We start from the raw sequence: 20,810 nt of genomic DNA on the forward strand, positions 1-20,810 counted from the left end.
GCAGCGGCCATGCAGCCTATGATGCAGCCACAGCCTAGGCCGTTTACGGAAGCAAGCGGTGACGTATCATGGCGCCCTATGATTCGCTGAGAGCTATGAAATCAGTGACGACACTGCTTCAGCGCCGAATCTGGGGTGAGAGAAGAGAAATTGAGGAAGAGATATTTGGCCTTTGTTTACGAATTTCTCCACTAATTATTCATATGTTTTCACCCAACCAAAACTGCATGCATTCTTGAAGGTCCCTCTTTTATTCCAGCTGAACTTCCTATTTGTTTTAGTGTCCCTTTAAGCGGCAGCTGTACTTTTCCACTATTCATTCTAGACTCCACTACTGTCCACTTATCTGGGGCGTCACTTCTAAAGCTAACATGGAAACTATTCCGAATGAATAAAAGTGTGCGCGTATTATACACAATATATCAATGTATGAAGTAAACTCTGCTGACATTGGAGATACTGTCTCGACGAAAGTACTTAGTCTATAGAAACGAAAGTTGCCCGAAAAGACATTTTTAGAATTCATAAGTATCCGTGAAACTTTTCTTTCTAGATCCAACAATACCACAACTAATTACATCTTAAGAGCTAGGAACTATATTAAGGTGAAAACCAAGACTACGGTAATCGGCTATTACAGCAGCAGATTCGTAATTTACTTATTATTGAGCATGCTTTATTTGATATTATGCAACATCCTTAAACTCCTTCAATATTAAGAAAGAAATCGAAATTGTATTTTCTTGACAATTAACTTGTCTTTTCTGATGGCCTTTCCTACTGGCCGACTGATAGACAATTTCATGTATTTCAAGACTTTTTGTTGTCATTCTGTATACTCTATCTTACTGCATCTGGAGCATCTTTCAATTATTGTGCGATTATTGCTTCATTTGCATGATTCATACTTATTGTGCTGTAGTGCTGTATTGCATGTATAATTGGGTCATATATATATATATATATATATATATATATATACATATATTGTAACCGACAGTTACGACAACCGTTTCTAATAAAACTGATTTATTCTGGGCGAACCTGTGCCCGAGAACTCCAGAGACTCAACACTCAACAAAAAACGCCTGCGAGCGTCGCCTCTTCGAACGTTGTTCTCTTCTTTTTCACCTCCTGTCGCGTGCCATTCATCCGATCCTCGAGCACGAGCCACCGGTCTGTAAGCACGTGGTGTGGATACGTGCGGCGCAGCGTTGCCTTGCGGTGCCCTGCCTGACGCTTGTATTGTAGCGGTTCTTTGAGACACAGCTATGATGCGGCGAGCGTCTTCTCGGTCTCAGTATGCTGGCGGCATTAGTCCCCCTCCGAAGAAGCATCGTCCCGATGCGTAGAACAGGCGTAGACAGGCCGATAGTTTAAAAGAACAAAGCTCAGGGATGGCCGGTGGTATTCTTGGGCACATTTGCAAATTCTGTTATTTAATGCCTTTCGTAGTAAGGCTTCATTCGTACTACGTGTACGACCTCTGGGCGAGTCCTGCGTCGTGTGGAGCACACTTGACCTTCGGGAGTTACCTCGTAGTTTAAGGGACTTAGCCGACGAAGTACTTTATAGGGGCCAAAAAACGGCGCAGTAACTTTTCCGAAAGACCAGGCGTACGTATAGGCGTCCATACCCACACTTTGTCTCCAGGGTTGTACTGCACCTCTCTTCGACTTAGGTTGTATCGGTTTGCGTCGACGTACTGCTGTTGTAGGATGCGGTGCCTCGCCAACTGCCGTGCCTCTTCAGCCCTTTCTATGTATTCACTAACGTCAGCGTCGTCTTCGCTGCTGTTATTCACAGGTAACATCGCGTCCAGTGTCGTCGTTACGGTTCGGCCGTAAACAAGTTCAAATGGCGTAAAATGTGTCGTCTCTTGTACTGCAGTATTATACGCAAAGGTAGCGTATGGTAGAATACTGTCCCATGTTCGGTGCTCTATGTCCACGTACATCGAGATCATGTCAGCGAGCGTTCTATTGAGCCGTTCAGTCAGGCCATTTGTTTGCGGATGGTATGCTATGGTTTTCCGATGATCAGTATGCGTTAGTTTCATAACAGACTGCATCAAACGGGCCATAAAAGCTGTTCCCTTGTTTGTTATGACAACCTTAGGCGCGCCGTGTCGCAATACGATGTGTGTGACGAAAAACTGAGCCACTTCAATGGCGGTTGCTGTTGTGATAGAAGAAGTCTCGGCATACCGGGTGAGGTAATCGGTTGCTACCACAATCCATCGCTTTCCTGAGGACGAAACGGGAAATGGCCCAAGTAAATCTAATCCGATTTGTTCAAATGGTACTGCTGGCGGCTGTATTGGTTGCAGAAGGCCTGCTGGTTTGAGTGGCGGTGTTTTGCGCCTTTGACAATCTCGGCACGATTTAACATAGTGCTGCACTGAATTCATCAACTTCGGCCAGTAGAATTTTTGGCGGATTCTTGCCACAGTCCTACTAACGCCCAAGTGACCAGCTGAAGGGTCATCGTGGCAAGCTTCTAAGATCTCAGGTCGTAGCGCTGATGGTACGAGAAGTAGAAACGTCTCACCACTGGGCTCGAAGTTTCTTTTGTAGAGGACGTTGTTCTTGAGGACATACGAACACAATCCGCGGACAAAAACTCGTGGAACTTTCACTTGCCCACCCTCCAGGTGCTGGATGAGCAGGAGTAATTCCGGGTCAGAACGCTGATGATGAGCCATTTCCGACGTGTTGACAGCCCCAAGAAATGGAAAATCTTGCTCGTGTTCGTAGCGGTAGATTTGATCGGTGCACGTGATAAGCAATCAGCATCATTGTGCTTGAGGCCGGACTTGTACACAACCGTGATGTCATATTCCTGTAGCCGCAAGCTCCACCTAGCGAGTCTTCCAGAAGGGTCCTTGAGGTTCGCCAGCCAGCACAATGAATGGTGGTCGCTGATGGCTCGGAACGGTCTGCCGTACAAGTATGGCCGGAACTTGCTGATGGCCCAAATAACCGCCAGGCATTCCTTTTCTGTAGCTGAGTAATTTGTTTCAGCTTTCGATAAAGTACGGCTTGCGTACGCAATGACTTTTTCTTCTCCATTCTGCCACTGAATAAGTATGGCGCCGAGACCAACGTTACTCGCGTCGGTGTGGATGTCTGTTTCGGCATCTTCATCAAAATGGGCAAGTATGGGAGGACTCTGCAAACGTTGTCGTAGCTCAGAGAAGGCGTCGTCTTGTTCTTTCTGCCACACGAAAGGGACATCTTCTTTTGTAAGCCCGGTGAGTGGTTCGGCAATTTTAGAAAAGTTTTCTACGAAACGTCTGTAGTAGGCACACAGTCCTAGGAAACGCCTGATAGCTTTCTTATCTCTTGGCTTCGGAAACTTTTCTACTGCCGTGATCTTCTCAGGATCTGGGCGGACGCCTTGAGCACTGACAATGTGTCCGAGAAAACAGAGCTCGCGAAAACCGAAGTGACACTTTTCGGGTTTTATCGTCAATCCCGCCGTGCGAATGGCATTCAGAACTGCCCGCAGCCGCTGTACATGCTGCTCGAATGTAGTGGAGAAGACCACCACATCATCAAGGTAAACGAGGCACGACTGCCATTTCAGTCCGGAAAGAACAGTGTCCATCATCCGCTGGAAAGTGGCGGGCGCAGAACACAGACCAAATGGAAGCACCTTAAACTCGTATAAACCATCCGGTGTCACAAATGCCGTTTTTTCGCGATCTCGCTCGTCCACCTCTATCTGCCAGTACCCGCTTTTAAGATCCAAAGAAGAGAAGAAGTGGGCATCGCGTAGTTTGTCCAAGGTGTCGTCGATGCGTGGGAGTGGATAAACATCCCGCTTCGTGACGAGGTTGAGTTTTCTGTAGTCTACACAAAAACGTAAGGTGTTGTCCTTCTTTTTCACCAGGACTACCGGAGATGCCCATGGGCTATTGGATGGCTGTATTACATCGTCCTTGAGCATTTCCTGTACTTGACTTCTTATCGCTTCTCTTTCTTTTGGAGCCACTCGGTACGGGTGTTGGCATACGGGTCTTACGGGTTCTTCGACTATAATGCGGTGTTTTGCGACGGGAGTACGACGGACTTTCGATGAAGTCGAAAAGCATTCAGCAAACTCTGTGACCAAGCTCACAATCTTATCTCTTTGCGGTGATGACAGCTGTCGGTCAATATCGATCGATGCGAGCACACTGTCTAAAGTCCCAGATGCTGGTGATGGTGTGTCGAGAGTCGATATATCCGTCACTTGTTCATAGCCATGAAGAGATGCTATGGCTGTTCCCTTCGCCACGTGTTGTGCCTCATTGCCAAAGTTGGTCAGGAGGACAGCCGCACATCCGTTACGCAGGTGAACAAGGCCCCTTGCCACACATATTTGCTTTTCCAGTAGCAGCCCGATATTTCCATCTACAAGTCCCTCATTGTCTTGAAATGCGTCGCTCCTTACTATGACAGTCACACTGCACCTTGCCGGCACCGTTACGTGTTCATCCACAATACGCAGAGAGGCAATATGTGGCTGTTCCACATCAGAAAAGGCGACAGCATTTTCCGTAGTAAACAACACGCGAGATTCTTGCAAGTTGATTATTGCGCCGTTTGCTTGCAAAAAGTCCATGCCCAGGATCAGATCACGGGAACACTCGCGTAGAACAATAAAGCTGCTGACGTACATAAAGCCACTAATTCCGATCCTTGCCGTGCACATTCCTACAGGCTCGACTAAGTGTCCCCCGGCTGTACGTATCGGAGATCCGGTCCAATGGGTCAATACCTTTTTCAGTTTTCTTGCGAGTACACTACTAATAACTGAATAGTCAGCACCAGTGTCTATCAACGCGGTCACTTCGAAGTCGTCGATGATGACACGCAACTCAGAAGTAGCGTCGCCATCACTGCATTTGTTCGTCGCGATGTCACAGTCGTCGTCTCGTCGGGTTAGCGATGGAGGGCCTTCGGTTTCCTGGGCGTCAGCGGCCTTGCCTCCACAGGTCGCTGGCTCTAGTTTTCCCGTCGCGGACTTAGTGAGCGACGCCTCGGTGACGTGGCGGACGGACGCGGACTCGGCGACCGATAACGCATAGGCGCTGCCGATCGAGGCTCATGTTGCTGGGGGTACGGAATGTTTCGGCGTGTAGATAAAAATTCTTCTATCTCGTAAGGGCGCTCACCGTTTCGAGGGCAAGGCGCATTCACGGAGAAGCCACGGAGTCCCACTCGGCGATACTGACATTCGCGATACAGGTGACCAGCCTCGCCACAGTGGTAGCAGAGGGGACGCCGGTCTGGAGTACGCCATACATCGCTTTTACGTGGTCTTCCTTCCGACAAGGGCGGCATACTGCGAGCAAGCGTCTGAGGTGTAGCGGTAGTTCGGACAGAGTCAGCGCGTCTAATGTCCTGCCGTAAAGCTTGGGCGTATGATATCGGCGGCTGACGCTCCAGTTGTGCTAGGGGCCGTACCTGAGGCTCTGGTTCACAAATTACTTGTCGCACTTCTTCGCGTACGACATCTGCAAGTGATGACACCGTAGGAGGGCTTTGAACCAGTTTCAATTTTTGCAGCTCTTCCCTAACGACAGACCTCACCATTTCACGTAGGGCGTCGATGTTGCTGGGGAGGGCTCCTGACCCAACTTCAAATAATGCGACGCTTGCATCTCTGTTGTACTGCCTTGCCCGCTGCTGCAGCGTCTTCTCCATAGTCGTCGCTTCTGATCTGAATTCGGCTACAGTCCGGGGTGGATTACGTACCAGGCCTGCAAATAGTTCCTGTTTAACACCGCGCATTAGGTGCCGTAATTTCTTGTCCTCAGCCATGTTTGGGTCGGCTCGGCGGAAGAGGTGGGACATGTCTTCAATGTACATGGTCACACTTTCGTTGTTTCGTTGGTTCCTCGCCTGAAGAGCAGCTTCTGCCCTCTCTCTGCGGTCCGTGCTCGGGTAAGTAGCGAGCAGCTCTCGTCGGAAGTCATCCCATGACGAAAACGACGCTTCGTGGTTTTGAAACCACGTGCGTGCAGATTCCTCCAGCGCGAAGTACACATACCGGAGTTTCCTCGTTGCGTCCCAGCCGTTGCATCTGGCGACACGCTCGAAGTTTTCGAGCCAGTCCTCGGCATCCTCAAATGTGTCTCCGTGAAATGATTCTGGCGTCTTGGGTGAGTCAACGATGACGTGAGGAGGGGTCGCTTGAGTAGCCATCGCACTGGCGCCTAGGCTGACCGCCGTCGCTTCCCTTGGTGATTCGGTGAGGGGACCAAACTCGGGAGGCTCACCTCGTATGCGACGACTTGTGCGTTGGTGAACAGGCGTCAATTCCGTTGGCTGCAAACTTTGGGGCTCCGGGCTACCTTCCCTGACGTGTGTGGGGCTTGGAATCATACCCCGCACCTCCACCAGAAATGTAACCGACAGTTACGACAACCGTTTCTAATAAAACTGATTTATTCTGGGCGAACCTGTGCCCGAGAACTCCAGAGACTCAACACTCAACAAAAAACGCCTGCGAGCGTCGCCTCTTCGAACGTTGTTCTCTTCTTTTTCACCTCCTGTCGCGTGCCATTCATCCGATCCTCGAGCACGAGCCACCGGTCTGTAAGCACGTGGTCTGGATACGTGCGGCGCAGCGTTGCCTTGCGGTGCCCTGCCTGACGCTTGTATTGTAGCGGTTCTTTGAGACACAGCTATGATGCGGCGAGCGTCTTCTCGGTCTCAGTATGCTGGCGGCAATATATATACATATGTGTGTGACTGTGTGTGCATTTGTGTGTGTTACGTGTATATATGACTATTTTTTTTCAGTGTTGTCTGCTGTACTGGTGTCGACAGGAGCCTAGCCAGCCATGCAGTCTCGCCTTTTGCTCCAGCACCAAGGCAATCATGTATTTTCTAAACTCGCAATAAACTTCAAACTGGCAAGAGAGCTAGATATAAAAATCTGCCCTTTTCGTCCTCAAGTGGTCGGCTTTCTCATTCCAAGAATCCGTGGGCTCCTGCTGCCACCCGGTTCCGGTCCACGAGCTTTCGTTGATCATCATTGGCTGGGAAATGCAGCATGAACTCCCACAGTAAAAGTAGATGTAGTACTTCATTGTCCCATTCTGTGTCCTCTTCGACTGTTGCATCATATTCCATCTTCAGTTTTTGCAGGGTTCCAGCGGGTTCCCTACACTCTTTTACCATGTGGCGTAGGATGCCCGGGACTCCGCAAAATGTGCAGAGGTACCGAAATTGCGTTGGAGATAGCCTATGCAATAAGATACTGTTAACATAAAGGTTGGTTTGTAGCATTCTTAAAATAACGGTGTCTTCTCTGTTGAGTTTTAGTTAAGGTAGTGGGTAGTTTCTTCGTCCGAGTCTATGGTGCTCTAGAATATAGGTCTAAATATTCGGGGATGTCTTCCACCATCGTTGCCTTTTTCGTCCCCTCTGGCAGAAAAGCCAGAGTGGACGCCTCTCGGGCTGCGGCGTGAGCCGAAGCTTCGTTGCCCGCCAGGGACTTCTGCCTCGGGGTCCATACTACGTAGGTCTCTGGCAAATATCCTCTTCGGCTAGAGGTTTCAGTAAGAACACGCAGCTGAGTTTCTTTCTCTTTTTGTTTAATTATTTTTACTGCGCTAGCTCAAGTGCACTCTTTGCCATCTCCTCATGTCTGACTTTAGGGAACCGGTTTTCAAATACCGCTTCCCAGTGATCGTGAAAAGGCGAAATCTCACGTCGGAATATCGCCTTTCCGGATACGTTAAGCTCTGGTCACGTGAAGATGGACACAAGAGCAAAGTGTTAATGTGTATACGCAGTGACATGACGTTTGTTCGGCACGCATTCACTCCACATGACAGAAATGAATGTGTCTGTGACACTGAAACATAAACTGCATGTGTTTACCATGATCGGTGCCTACCCAAAGACTTGACCTCTCCTACCTATCTAGTATGTTACAAGGTTTCCCTGGCGCTCATGTTGTTATTGGAGACTTCAATGCTCATCATCCTTACGGGGGAAGTGTCGCAATGAACGGTCGGGATAGGAACTTGATGGACTTGACAAACACGGAAGGTCTGACTGTAATCAACGATGGGTCTCCCACTTACATCCGCGGCACTACCTACGGAAGTTGCTTAGACCTCACTATTGTATCCCAGAGCCTGCTGCCCTCAGTCAACTGGTGCTTGGACATAGAAACGCATGGGAGCGAATATATACCGACATATGTGCAGATGAAGTGGTTTGTGCAATCAACTGCATCTAGTGTACGCTGCACTGATTGGTCCACATTCTCTACATGTGTCGAAGAGTATTGCGGAGAAATCACTTCACCATCTGATAGAGAAGACATTATTGTATCGTCAGTACACAAGACAAGAAAGTTTATCAGTGCACCTACATCCAGAACGGCGATTGATATTGAATATGAACGGCTCCGCATGATCCGTCGCATAGCGGAAAGGAAGGTTAGGCGAACTCAATCGTCATTAGACCTTGTCTTATGTCAACGAGGTCAACGAAAAATACGGCGTCACCTTCAAAAAATGGGAAAACAACGGTGGAGGACCTTCTGTTCGTGTCTGGATCCTCGAAAGCCACTTTGTAGGATCTGGAAGATAGTACGAAGCCTTCGTGCCCCTCCTCAGCTAAAAAAATGTCGCAGTTTCGCCCGAAAGGCGAAGCATCGATTGCGAGAGCAAATTAGTAGAGAGCTATTCGGAGTAGAAATTGTGGTTTTATCGGCTGCATAAACTTGGACACATTCGCTTACTACCTGAATGAACAAGCATGGTGTCAGCCGTCACAAGCGAACATGAATAGATCACACTCGATAACCGCAGACCACTGTCAGAACACCGGCTTGAGCAAGCGCGACTCCAGAGAGCGAAGGTTCATGCGGTCTGTCGCTTCAACGGGAACTGAGCGACGAAAGCACAGCGCATACAAAGTTAAGAGCCGTGTGGAGATCACTTTCAAGATACCATGCGCGCGTGTGCCCGCAGCCGGGCAAAGTACGCAGTTGCGGCAGAGTAGAAGCCCCACCCCCTCCCTCCAGCACTGCCTTTCTGCTTCCTCCTTTCACATGGGAGATTGAATCGCCAGTTCTCCTTGCACCCGGTCGGAAGATCCGCATTTGCTGTCGCAGCTAAACGTTTCCGGGGGGGGGGGGGGAGTGCGTCCTGAGCCTACGTCGAATCCTGGGTCTCAGGCACCTGCTTGGCCTCCGTCGCCTCCTGAACCTCAGTTGCCTCCTCGACCTGTGGCGCTTCCTGCGCCTCCGGCGCCTCCTGGGCCTCCTGCGCCCCGAGTGCCTCCTGCGCTCCAGCCGATTCCTGCACCTCCGGCGCCTCCTGGACCTCCTGGGCCTCCTGGTCTCCCAGCATCTCCGTGACCTCCGTGGCCTCCTGGGCCTCCAGGGTTTCCTGGGGCTCCTGGGCTTTCTGGGGCTCCTGGGCCTGCTGGGCCTGCTGGGTCTCCTGGGCCTTTCGCATGACGGAGTTATCACCTTTGCTCTCTGCCGTGCGTTCACTCCACGTGAAAGCGCGCGTCCCTCGCGAGCTTTCACTCGCACATTTCACTTGATTAAAATTGGGTGCATCATTTCACTTACAAACAAGCCCACACGTGCATAGAAAGGCGGACGCACCGACACACGTACACGTACCATGCGCATTCGCACAGAAAAATACTCACAGACACGTAAGCACACCTACTCGGAACTGCGCCAAAGCCCAGGCGGAGAATACTCTGGCGCTATTTTTCGTGCAAATAATTAGCTCCACTGTCAGCATTGGTCGTGAATACGCATATGTGCTTATTCATTGATACTTTTTGGTTTCGGTGGCTTTTTTAAGAATTTCCTTTTTAGGAGCTCGTTGCATGTAGCAAGAGCCGGCAGTAGCAGCGGAATATTAAAGAATTAGGCGGCTTCACTCTCGCGTATGAAGCATTCTACGTGCCTTTGTTTCGCGCCGCGGATCAATCTTCCATTAGTCGGAACCGGGTATATCGAATCTGAAGGGGATCTCAAAAGAAGTTCGATATATAGTAATTCGATATATAAAAAAATCATACAGAAAATTTCAATGGGATTTTACAGCTGTTCAATACAAACAATAACTCGTCATGTGGGGGTTCGATATACTCTGGTTCGACTGTATAAAAAAGCGATAACGCCTCATCCACAAATGACACCTCCGCGTAGATTGCGGCCGCTTGATGCAGAGCCATTGGAACGAAGTTGCAGCCAAGACACTAGAGATACTGCAGAGTTTCAGCTGGGGTGCAGATATTACAACAAGATTTCCTGTGTCGTACGTGGTTTCAATTGGCATTGTGGTTGGCAGCTGAATTGTCTACAGTGGCAATAGGTGTGTCGCTACATTCCTTTAATGCCTAATCGCAGTAACGCCGATATTAATTATTGTGAGATTGGTTCTGCCGGAAATTTTTCTGTTGTATGTTGTAAACTTCTGTTGTATGCTCTAATCCTCCACCTGTAGTATAGTATAGCGGTGGTAGACAGGCACTACGGCACCTTTACTGTTACAAATTACAATAATCCAGGACTAAAGAAATTAAGCAGTTTTATCGCACGTACAGACCGGTGGCTCCTGGCACAAACAGGGTCGGTCATCGCCATCTATGCTTTGTAATGACTGATTTCACATTCATTATTTTACTTGTATCACCGGCATCGAGTGGCCACTCGTCGTGATAACGGCGTCACGGCGATGTCCGAGTCAATGACGCAGGGCGAAAAAAAAAGAAAGAAAATGGAAATGATGTCGCAGAATATGTCCGGGACTTGCATACGCACCGAGAAAACACTTTGGCGAGATGAAGCACTGCACTGACGCAGGCTGAAACGCCTTGAGTGTCAAGTACCCTGTTTTGCAGCTACTCGATGTTCATTTTTGCCTGCTATATGCAATTTCAGCGTCGAGACCCCATGCGCCTCTTCTTATCGATATTTGTGGACAGTGCAATCGTGCTTCTTCTTTTGTAGGTTTTCAAAGTGGGAATTGTTCGCCCTCGTATACAGTAGAACAACGGAGTCAACATACTGAGGTCGGAGCTGTTAACAATGCATACTGGTACTGCCGTTTACTTCTATGCGTGGGATTATGCAATGCTCACTATCCGAAACCGACGTTCAAAAGCATATGGCCTTTATTATGTCGCGATGCCTGCCTGCAAGATCCTAAAATTACTCTAACACTAGGCGACAATCACCTCCGGGTGATTGTCGACGCTTGATTTCGATTAAGCGATTTACAATTCCAAGTTATTACTCAACCGCCATGCGAAGTTACTTAGCGACGTGCAAATTCCAGCGTTGTGCACGCGATGTGTGCTATAGAAGCACTATTTCTACGTATATACATGTCACGAGCCTGGAGAAGTAAACTTGAAGGTTTAATAACCCCTAGAGCAGCTGGCTCTCGGAAGACGCGACCGTCGGGGCTGGCTTGAGCAGAGAAGGGGCACGCGGTCTTCTTTCTTCTCTTGGGCTCGACCCACTCTTGCCCTCGACCTACAGGTGGCAATATCCCCCCTTCCAAACAAAAGCATCGCCTCGATGCTAAAAAAAAAATAGGCGTACAAGACAAAGAAGAAGAAGGCAGGCAAAGCGAAAGTACACAAAAAAAGCCTTCACGCCGGCACAGTCAATGAACGAAGCAGCAATCTCCCAAAAATAAATGAAAATTAGAGACAAGGAAAGGAAAGAGAAAAAAAAAGTTACGGACGCGCAATGTACGGCTTCATGCGCACAACATGAACTATGTCTGAGCTCAGTTGTCTTTGTGTCCTACTCCGTGTCTGCGATGATGTGTAGTTTACGTCACTGACGTGGCGGAGCACTTTATACGGACCGAAATACCGGCTCAGCAGCTTTTCACAAAGGCCACGACGGCGAACGGGGGACCACACCCAAACTTGGTCCCCGGGGTTGTAGGACACGTCCCTGTGGCGGTTGTTGTAGCGTCGTGCGTCTGCCTGCTGCTGCTGGCCGATATACAGCCGCGCGAGCTGCCGAGCTTCCTCAGCACGCTCTGCAAAATTCTCGGCGTCAGTTGTCAATAGTTCAGCGTCTTGACACGGCAGCATAGCGTCCAGCATCGTCTGGACTTCGCGACCGTAGAGAAGGCGAAAGGGCGTGAAGCGCGACGTCTCTTGCACGGCGGTGTTATACGCGAAGGTCACGAAAGGCAAGATCCGATCCCATGTCTTGTGTTGAACGTCGATGTACATTGCGAGCATGTGTGTGACCGTCTTATTCAGTCGTTCGGAAAGCCCGTTGGTCTGCGGATGGTACGCGGTCGTCTTGCGATGCCTGGTGTTGCTCAATTCAAAAACCTCGTCCATAAGCTGCGCTGTGAATGCTGTGCCTCTGTCGGTTATTATTGTGGAGGGAGCACCGTGACGCAAGACGATGTGGTGCATGAAGAATTCCGCTACTTCTGAGGCCGTGGCTAGTGGGATCGCCTGCGTCTCAGCATAGCGTGTTAAATAATCAGTCGCGACGATCATCCATTTGTTGCCGTCGGCAGACAGAGGAAATGGTCCTTAGAATGTCCATGCCGATTTGGTCGAAAGGAGTGTGAGGTGCTTCAATTGGCTGAAGTAAGCCAGCCGGTTTAACGGATGGTGTCTTGCGGCGCTGGCATTCACGACAGCCTTCAACGTACTGTTTGACGCTTGCCGAAAGCTCGGGCCAATAGTACATTTCGCTTACTCTAGTAAGAGTTCGTGAAAAGCCTAAATGACCAGATGTTGGTTCGTCATGGCAAGCGAAGAGGATGCCGTCGCGCATGTCCCTTGGAACCACCAGGAGGTAAGCACGGCTGGTCGAGCGAGCATTCTTCTTATAAAGCACGTTATCTCGCAGACAGATGGCGTGGTGTGGTTGTGTCGCGACCCTCTAAATGATCGATGACCGGTCGAATCTCAGCGTCGTCACGCTGCCGTCTGCTCAAGTCCGACGAACTAATGGTGCCCAGGAAGCCGTCATCATCCTCTGTCTCCTGACTGGCGGGATCAATGGGTGCGCGGGCCAGCGTGTCGGCGTCTTCATACTTACGGCCAGACATATAAATGATGGTGATGTCAAATTCTTGTAGCCGCAAGCTCCACCGTGCCAGTCGTCCTGAACGGTCGCGCATGTTTGCCAACCAACAGAGGGCATGGTGGTCCGTCACTACTTTGAAGGGACGACCACAGAGATAGGGGCGAAAGTTGATGATCGCCTACACACCGCGAGGCACTCTTTCTCCGTAGTCGAATAATTCGCCTCGGCACGGGACAGGGAGCGGCTGGCATACGCTGTAACTCTTTCCACTCAATCTTGAAGCTGGACGAACACTGCGCCAAGGTCAATGCTACTGGCGTCGGTATGCACCTCAGTATCAGCATCATCGTCAAAATGTGGAAGAACGGGTGCTGACTGAAGGCGCTGTCGTAACTCAGCAAAAGCCGCCAGTTGCTCATTATGCGACACAAATGGCGTATCGTCTCTTGTAAGGCGTCTCACGGGTTCCGCTATCTTCGAAAAGCATTTAATAAACCGGCGATAGTAGGCATACAAACCCAGGAAGCGCCGGACGGCCTTCTTATCGGCAGGAGCTGGAAACGCGGCCACAGCGGCAAGCTTTTCTGGATCGGGTCGGACCCCTTTGGCGCTTACTACATGCCCGAGGATTTTGAGCTCTTCATAACCAAAGTGGCACTTGTCGGGCTTAAGCGTGAGGTCTGCCGATCGGATAGCTTCTAGCACACTCCCTAGGCGGTGAAGATGCTGCTCGAACGTTTCAGAGAAGATGACCACATCATCCAGGTACACAAGACAGGCCTGTCACTTCAGTCCAGTAAGGACAGTGGCCATCATTCGCTGGAAAGTAGCCGGGGCTGAACACAAGCCAAAAGGAAGCACTCGAAATACATAGAGCCCATCTGGAGTCACAAAGACTGTTTTCTCGCGGTCGCGTTCGTCTAGCTCGATTTGCAAGTACCCGCTTTTTAAATCGAGAGAAGAAAAATAGTGGGCACGCAGTAGTCTATCTATCGAGTCGTCGATACGAGGCAGCGGGTACACGTCCTTTTTAGTCACGTTGTTGAGCTTGCGGTAGTCGACACAGAAGCGTAGCGTTCCGTCTTTCTTTTTGACAAGAACGACCGAAGACGACCACGGGCTGTTGGAAGGTTCGATGACGCCATCGTCAAGCATCTTCCAGACTTGCGTACGTATGGCTTCGCGTTCTTTTGCCGACACGCGGTAAGGCTGCTGCTGTATCGGGCGTGCGTCTTCATACGTGATGATCCTGTGTTTAGTTATGGAAGTCTGGCGTACATTGGAAGAATGTGCGAAGCAGGTCCTGAATTCAAGCAACAGCTTGCGCAGTGCTGTCTGGCTATCGGTGGACAGTTCAGAATTGATGTCGAGGTGGCCCAGAGACGTGTCTGCTGTCTCCACTACTTCTGACGTGAAACAGTTGTCAACGTTTGCTACTGCGTCTGCAAACGCTAATGAAGTGCCGTGGAACAGGTGTCGGTGCTCGTAGCTAAAGGTGGTAACAAGCAATTGCGAATGACCAGCACGAATCTGTATAACACTGCGAACCACACAAACACGTTGCTTCAGTAGGTGTTCCAAGTTACTTTTGGCCACCGCTTCGCCATCGCGTAAGCCACAGCATGTGACGTCGACGAGGACAATGGCTCGTGGAGGAAGCGTTACACTCTCTGCAGAAACACGAAGTACGTCGTCGCGCCGTTTGCCGTCTTGCACGTCGATTGCTCGTTCGGCAGAGAAAGTGATACGACGCTCTTGCAGATCGATAATCGCGCCGTACTCCTGCAGGAAGTCAACCCCAAGGATAACGTCGCGGGAGCATTCGCGTAAGACAAGGCAACTCGCTACGAATGTAGATCCTTGAATGTCAACTCTAGTCGTGCAGGTGCCCAGCGGAGTAACGATGTGGCCACCAGCCGTCCGAATCTGCGAGTTATGCAAGGGCGTGATCACTTTCTTCAGCTGCTTTACTATTTTCCCGCTTAGTATCGTTTAGTCTGCGCTGGTGTCCACTAAAGCACTAAGGGCATAACCGTCAATAGTCACTGGTATATCGAAAGCCGGTCGTCCCGTTCAGCTGCAGGTGATGTCGGATCGGTATGTTTCCGTAACTGCGTCCGTCGGAGGTCTTCAGCGCTTCGTCCGTCAGCGACCTCGCCCCCAAAGATCGCCTCAGTTTTCCCGGCGGGGACTGGTCGACCGCTGAGGAGAATACCGCTGGGGCGGAGGTGAAAACAGTCTCGGAGACGGCGATCGCGACTGCCGCCTGGCAAGCGGTGGCAAGCGCTGCTGAAAGAGGTAGTCCTCAATGTCCCGGTGTCGCTGGCCGTATCGGGGCGGCGGCGAGTATGCGGAAAAGCCGTGAATCCCAAGGCGCCGGTATGGCACTGGCGGTACAAGTGGTTAGCTTCACCGCAGTGGAAGCACAGAGGGCGATGATCGGGTGTGCGCCATACATCCGACTTCCGTGGAGGCGGGCGACTGTCGTCGACGTAGTGAACTGCTTGCTCCGAACGATGGGCAAATGTAGCGGCATGAACAACGGGCGGAGGTGTATACCCAGCGTCGTAGTACGATATCGGCTGCGCCGACTGAACTGACACCGTAGGAGGAGCACGAACGAACAGCGGCGGAGAGGAAACAAGGCGCTTCAGCGCTTGCGCGTAGGTCGCACGGGGGTATTCACGAGGTACTGCCGCAGCATTATCAGGAGGCAAGGTGTCACGGACCCTCTGGTGCAGTTCGTCCTTGATAATGCTCGCTATGGAGCTTACCATAGGGCGCGGTGTTACGGCGGCCTTTTGCAACTCTTCACGCACTACAGAGCGGATGAGTTCTCGCAGACAGTCACTGTTGCTTCCTATGGCCGTCAGCAGCAGACATGCTGTTCGCTTGCCGCTCATACAGGCTCGAGCGATGCAGAAGCATCTTTTCCGTGGTCACGGCCTCGGACAAGAACTCCGCGGCCGTCTTCGGAGGGCTCCGTACGAGGCCAGCGAAGAGTTGCTCCTTGACCCCGCGCATCAGATGACGTAACTTCTTCTCCTCCGTCATTCTTGGATCCGCTCGTCTGAAGAGTCGTGTCATGTCTTCGACGTACGTGGTCACAGTTTCGTTTGGAAACTGGACGCGCTCCTGAATCGCTCGTTCCGCTCGTTCGTGGCGATCAGCACTGGTGTAGGTCTCCAAAAGCTGACGATAAAACTCGCGCCACGACGTCAGTTGCTACTCGCGGTTCAGAAACCACGTACGCGCCCCATCCTCCAGGTAGAAGTAGACGTGTCTGAGTATTTCCGTGTTGTTCCATTGGTTCACGGAGGCCACGCGCTCGTATTCGACCATCCAGTCTTCGACGTCTTCGAACACTGTGCCATGAAACGTCTTCGGGATCCGTGGGCTCTCAAGTGTGTAACGGTTCGACATCGTGCTTCCCGTACCGCTTGGGGAGGTTTGAAGGGAGGCGCTGGTCATACCGGTTGTTGTGGTGGGAACCGTAGCGTCGACGACTTCTGGGCACAGTCCCCTGATCCTGCGGCTGGCCCGATGCACGGGAGTGTCGACAGGTACTGGATTCGTAGCGCGGATCCTTGGAGGGCTCTGCAACATCCGTGAGTACGCTCACCCAGCACCTCCACCAGTTTGTCACGAGCCTCGAGAAGTAGTCTTGAAGGTTTAATAACCCGTTGAGCAGCTGGCTCTCGGAAGACGCGACTGTAGGGGCTGGCACGAGCAGAGAAGGGGCGCGCGGCCTTCTTTCTTCTCTTGGGCTCGAGCCACTCTTGCCCTCGGCCCACTACCTACAGGTGGCAATATGCATAATTTATCGCATAATGATATCGGTCGCAATAGATCGCATGATAATAAGCGGTCTGTTTTGGACTTCTTCCTGCCAGTGGCTAGTGCGTAATGGTATTTTCCGTATTCTAGCTGGCTGTTCATAACTGCACGCGGTTTGTCATGTACAATTCAAGTTAAGACACCCGTACGGAGCATGACGTTCATATATTGTATTGAAATGACGCAACGACTGGCCCAAGTGTGGCCCAACATACATAGGAGTGGAAATTCAGCATGCTAGCTGCAAAGTCATTTCCTCATTTCTTCCATCCCCCTTTTATGTTCTATTTAAGCAATATTTGGTACATTGCCTTGGGAGATACGGTTAAAGCATGAGGAAATGCCTGACTTGGCCGTGCCACAGTTGCAGCAAAGAAACTACATGATACAGTATACAGACAATCAGTTATGGCAGCCGAGCCCACGAATCCTCTATTAGCAAGGCTTGATTCAGTTGACGTGAGCTTTACTTCAGTGCACTGTTCATTCGCCGCAAATTCTGTAACGTTAATAGGGGCCACTGTACCCATAGTGAAAGGGGTGTTTTCAGGCAGCCTATTTATGACTACAAAATCTACTGCTGGCACACCTTATCGGTAATGTGCAATGGCATGCTCTACAGACATCAGAAGTTTCTAGCAATAAATGGTGCAAAAACAAGCAATGCGAATGCTTATCAACTTCTAAAATTTTGCACACTGGACCAGCAGACCTGGTGTTAGGGCCACCTTATTTTGGTCAACATTCACAGTTTTTTGTAACGTCAGCAAGCCCTTCGTTAGCAAACCGCCTTAGAATGAGACCTTCGTTGAAAGAAACCATTCAGGATGTATACTGCTCTTCTCTGTTTACCAGCTGTGCCAGAGAACGCCGCAACGGTTATCGCCCTGATAAATCCAGAATGGAGAAAGCAACAAACTGTTCGTGGTGCGTTTTGCGGCGCTACCATAGTCTTTTGTTAAGAAGGCAATGCAACCAAATTATTTATGATCAGGCACCATCTGCTCGAAGGGTAAGCAGAGTCCTATAAAGGTCTACGGCCAACAATTCCAAATGCGTTTCTACCAACGTATACCTCGGGCTCTGCTGTGAGAGCAGATGAGCATTTAGCCCTATATTAGCACCTATCAGTGTGTGAAAAGAGCTGCGATGGCTTGATTTAGGCCCCTGCCCTCTACTCGCAGTCTTTTTGTATTATTCATATGTTCTCGTAGATGCAACACTCATTTTTAACCTGATAGCAATTTTATTGGCCCCCGAAGTGCATTGTCACCGCCGGCGCCACCATTTTGTCACGAATTTAAACAGTCAGAGGAGTGTTATAAGGTGCCCAGAGGTGCGAAAAAATCTGCAGAGCGCCCCTGGGCACACTTTGGACTGGAATGGAAAAAACTTTATTTAGGTCCTGCAGGACGCGCTTAGGGCGTAGCGGGCGTTTCTCAGGTAGGGACCGACAGGGAATACCTGGCGGCCACTTCGTGGGCCTGCTGGACGGCCCATTGCTGTTCGGCGAGAAGCGAGCTTCTGAGGGACTTCTCCCACTTGTCCGAGGTATAGTCGGGATAAGCGCTTCTACACTCCCAGAGCATGCGTGCGATTGTCGCCGTGTATCCGCACGAGGGGCACATGTCGCTGGCGTACGCGTCAGGATAGAGAACGTGGAGTGTGGCGGGGTTTGGGTATGTGTCTGTTTGTAATAAGCGTAGCGTTAGCGCCTGCGGTCAGTTAAATTTGGAGTGTGGGGGCGGAAAGATTCGGCGTCCAAGGTAGAAGTGTTTTTTTTTATTTCGTTGTACGTAATGGGTGCATCCCGGTTGGTCTCTATCTCGGCGATTTGGATTTGCCCAAGGACGGCGCGGTCAGTAAGCGCACGCCCTGCGTCGTGGGCGATCTCGTTGAGGTTTGGCGGGGCACCCGGCACCCGTCCGAGATGGGCGGGGAACCAGATGACGGTGTGGTGCTTGAGGGTACTCTGATCCGCGCTGCGGAGGATGCCTAACGCTTGGTCCGAGACGACACCGCGTTCGAAGGCTTTGATGGCCGGTCTGGAGTCGCTGTAGATGACTGGACGTTTGCTGTCGAGCACAGCTAGGGCTATGGCTACTTGCTCCGCTACTTAGGGCTCTCGAGTGAGGATCGTGGCGGAGTTGAGGATCCGCTGCGAGGATGAGACAACGACCACGGCGAAAGCTCGGTTGTTGCGATAGGCAGCGGCTTCCACGAACGAAGCACCGTCCGTTTTCATGTCTATGCGCCTGAGAAGGGCGGTCGCTCGCGCAAGGCGCCTGCCTGTGTTCAGGTCGCGATGCATATTTCGCAGAATGGCGGCGATCGTGATAAGGTCTCGGATCTCGCGGGGGACCGGCACCAAATCTGGGGGATCCCTGTTCATCGAGGAAAAAAAGCCCCAGTTTCTCAATTGGCGACATTTTCTCAGAACCAATTAACGTTCTTGTCACCGTCACTCGGCTGCAAGGACAACGAAGCCAAATGGGCACGCTCCGTCAACCGGCTCTGCAGTGTAGCCAAGCCCGCGCTCTGCCTTCCGTTGCTGGCGTTAGCGTTGTGCACACAAACGCTAGCCTTTCTGCCGAGATGCAAACTCGTGCACTTCATCTCATCCCGTGAACCATCGAGAAATATGAGGCTTGAAGTGCCGCTGGCTGCGCTGGTAATCATGCTAGCGTTTTCAGATGCCTGCTATAGCTGCCGGGGCTGTGTTGTTGCTGCACCGCAGCAGTTTCCTAGCACACTACGTCACGACAACATGTAGTCTCCGCGTATTGTAACACCTTCCGACGAGCCAGAGTGCAACGCTAAGCCTTGCTCTCTGTGATTTCATATTTAGAAAAAAAGTGCGGATTTTTTACAGCGAAGCTCTCTCGTTGGTCGGGATTTTTCAAGTCGTGCTCACCCAAAAAACAGCTGGTGGAAACTGGGTTGGGGTTTGAGTTTCCGCGTAACAAAATTCACTTTTCTTATATATTCGAATGACAATCCGATGCTACAATGTCTGTAGGTCGTGTGTTTGTCATACTTTACGAATTTTCGGACACATTTTACTTTGAGAAATATAATTACTTCAATAACGTACTTGCTCTAGGCGGAAGGCCTACAAAAATGGGGACATACGTTGTTCTAACGTTACGGCCATTAAGCGGCCACGGCCACTCAAACAAACCTCAAACGGCAGCAGGAGAAGTGTTGTGTTTTTCAGTTTCCACGTAGCAGATTTATGTTTTCTCGTATGGTCGAATAACACTGCGAAGCTGTTATGTCTGCAGCTGGTCTGAAACTCGTACTTTACGCATTTTCTGGCTCAATTTACTTTTAGACAATAATTTATTCAATATGGCACGTGTGCTTGGCGGACAGCGACGAAGGATGAGGATGTAGGCTGCACGTAGGCACATGCGCGTGCCCGTATCACGTACGTCGCTTGGGGCGGCGGTGCTTGTCTAACGTCCACACACCTGCTTCGCCCTACATCCACTGCCACAAGGTTAAATGAAGGTAGTTAACATGTTTTTTGTAGTGCAGCAGCCTAGAAATATGGCAATGGGTTATGATGTTCATTGCGGGGCGAAATGTTGTACCAGATTTTCCTTCTTTCGGATTACATTGAGGTGAAAAGCTAGAGCTTTCAATTCATTGTTCATTTCTTCGTTGCGAAACTACTTTGGTATACTCTCGGCCGTATCTCACAATTAATTTGTCGAGCGCCGCGAAGACGGCAGCCGAAAGCCGATTTCGAAACTCGCCATATGAAATTGTCCACGTAGGGAGCACACTCTACGAATAAAATAAATAAAATTAGGCAGAGAGACAGCGCGCAAAAGCGACGGAAGGTCACAAACAAAATAAACTGTTAACGAACATTATGCTGAGTTTGCAGCTATGTTCAAACTCGGAATTCGGTC

At 50.4% G+C, this 20,810-nt stretch overlaps 1 protein-coding gene across 14 annotated transcripts in view; it reads right to left on the bottom strand.

Moving 5' to 3' along the window:
- The window catches only part of LOC119466292 (cuticle collagen 2-like), a 1,179,781-nt gene that overhangs the window by 695,706 nt on the left and 463,265 nt on the right, over positions 1-20,810 (bottom strand). The window contains exon 3 of one of the 14 annotated variants that reach the window (XR_007463704.1): positions 9,194-9,220. The exons of the other annotated variants lie outside the window; for them this stretch is intronic. The gene's annotated coding sequence lies outside the window, so the exon portion shown is untranslated. The remainder of the gene's footprint in view (positions 1-9,193; positions 9,221-20,810) is intronic. 14 annotated transcript variants of the gene reach the window in all.

This window comes from Dermacentor silvarum, chromosome 10 (assembly GCF_013339745.2).
Source record: "Dermacentor silvarum isolate Dsil-2018 chromosome 10, BIME_Dsil_1.4, whole genome shotgun sequence".
Taxonomy (NCBI): domain Eukaryota; kingdom Metazoa; phylum Arthropoda; class Arachnida; order Ixodida; family Ixodidae; genus Dermacentor; species Dermacentor silvarum.